The sequence below is a fragment of the Rutidosis leptorrhynchoides genome, chromosome 5, assembly GCF_046630445.1.
Source record: "Rutidosis leptorrhynchoides isolate AG116_Rl617_1_P2 chromosome 5, CSIRO_AGI_Rlap_v1, whole genome shotgun sequence".
Classification (NCBI taxonomy): domain Eukaryota; kingdom Viridiplantae; phylum Streptophyta; class Magnoliopsida; order Asterales; family Asteraceae; genus Rutidosis; species Rutidosis leptorrhynchoides.
The window spans coordinates 61117249-61119290 of NC_092337.1; the positions used below are offsets into that span (position 1 = coordinate 61117249).

At 36.6% G+C, this 2042-nt stretch overlaps 1 non-coding gene across 1 annotated transcript; it reads left to right on the plus strand.

Annotated features, from left to right (window-relative positions):
* Positions 1 to 806: 806 nt before the first annotated feature.
* Positions 807 to 913, plus strand: LOC139850876 (small nucleolar RNA R71). The gene has a single exon (XR_011760252.1). It is a non-coding gene; the product is annotated as a small nucleolar RNA R71 (small nucleolar RNA).
* Positions 914 to 2042: the final 1129 nt, after the last annotated feature.

Here is a 2042-nt window from a genome sequence, read left to right on the forward strand (position 1 = left end):
CATTCCGAGGATTTACTTCAGTATTACTCGGTAGCTTTCCTTGTTCCCTCTCACTCATCATGCTAGCAAGAGTACCTACGTGTTTTTCTAGATTCAAAATGGAAGCTTGTTGAGTTCTTAATGACTGATCAAATCTCTCGTTCGTTTGGGTTTGAGTTTTAATAAATTGTGTTTGAGATTCAACTAGCTTGAATACCACGTCTTCCATATTTGACTTTTTCTCTTCAGTTTGTTGTTGTGGTTTATATAAGCCAGGTCTTTGTTGATTGAAAGTGTTGTTTTGAGTTGGTTGGTTATTCGGACCTTGTTGGTTATACCAGTTATTTTCGGGTCCTTTTGGATTGTAAAGAATGTTTTGATTTCGATTGAAGTTTAGCTTTGGCGGTTGATAATTATTTTGATAATTATTTTCAGGCCTTTGGTTCATATAGGAAACATTCTCTCGTTGTTCCAATGTTGGTTCAATGTGACAATCTTTCAATAAGTGTGGTCCACCGCATAGCTCACAACTGATTCGTATTGCGTGAATATCTTTATTCATCTTTTCCATTCGTCTTTCGAAAGCATCTATTTTTGCTGAAACGGAATCAAAGTTATGGCTAGAATCGGCTCTAGCCACTTTAGATGAACGAAAAATATCTTTTTCTTGGTGCCACTCATGCGAGTGGGAGGCTGTGTTATCAATAATTTTGTAAGCTTCAGTTGCGGTTTTCTTCATAATGGAACCACCAGCTGTTATGTCGATGTCTTTTCGTGTAGCAACGTTGACACCTTGGTAGAATATTTGTACTATTTGATAAGTGTCTAAACCGTGTTGAGGACATCCTCTCAACATCCTTCCGAATCTTGTCCACGCCTCATATAATGTTTCATTTGGCTTTTGTGTGAACGTAACAATTTCTCCTTGAAGTCTCACGGCTTTAGATGCCGGAAAGAATCTTTGAAGAAATTTTTCAACTAAGACATCCCATGTGTCAATCGCCCCTTCAGGTAACGATTCTAACCAATCTTTGGCTTCTCCTTTTAAAGTCCAAGGAAACAACATGAGATAGATCTGCTCATCTTCCACTTCTCGGATTTTGAATAGTGTACAAATTCTTTTAAACGTACGAAGGTATTCGTTAGGATCTTCATTCGGTGCACCACTGAATTGGCATTGGTTAGTTACCATGTGTAGAATTTGTCCTTTGATTTCATAATCTGGCGCATTAACTTCTCGCTTAATAATGGCGTGACCTTGGCCCGTGCGTGTGGCTCTCATTCGATCTTCCATACTTAGAGGTTCCGTTACTTCCATAATTGAATTTGTTGAATACGAATCACTAGAGGATTCTGATTTAATGGTTTGTGGCTCAGGAGGAATAATTAGTGGTTCAAGATCTTGGAATTGTCCTTGAATATGCTCCGGGTTCTTAATTGTGAAGTCGGGTTCAAAAGATGGATTATCGGAAATTTGAGTTGGAGTTCTTGTTCGACTAGATGACGATTCTAAAGAAAAATCAACGGCGACAATATTTGCTAAATGTCTTGATCTAGTTACAGGTGGTGAACGTACAAAAGGTGGTGAATGTCTTGCTCGGTGCACTCACTGAATATCCTATTAGTTTTTAAAAGGAAAGAAAAATTATAATAAGTTATCCAATCAATAGACTTTTCTGATTTTGCCCACGTTTCGAATAGCCAAAAGATGCAGCAGAGGGGCAGGATTCGTTTGGTCTCAATATAATTGAGTACTGTTTGGCTCCAATAACCCGGTCCACGTACAAATCCAACTATTACTACGAACCAGAAAATTTTGATGTCTATCAATTTAACCACTCAAAATAAATTTTCGTAATTTTAAGAAATTTAGATAAGAAGTAGAAAAAATTCTAAGTCCTAAAAACTAGAATAGCGAGAAATAAGAAAGAAAAAGAGTTCGTCGAAAAAGGTCGAAAAAGAAAAAATGGTTGAAAAATAAAAGGTGACGGAAAAATAAAAGAAACTTATAAAAACTTAAAAATACTTGACTAACCTAACCTTATTACTACAACTAACTTAAA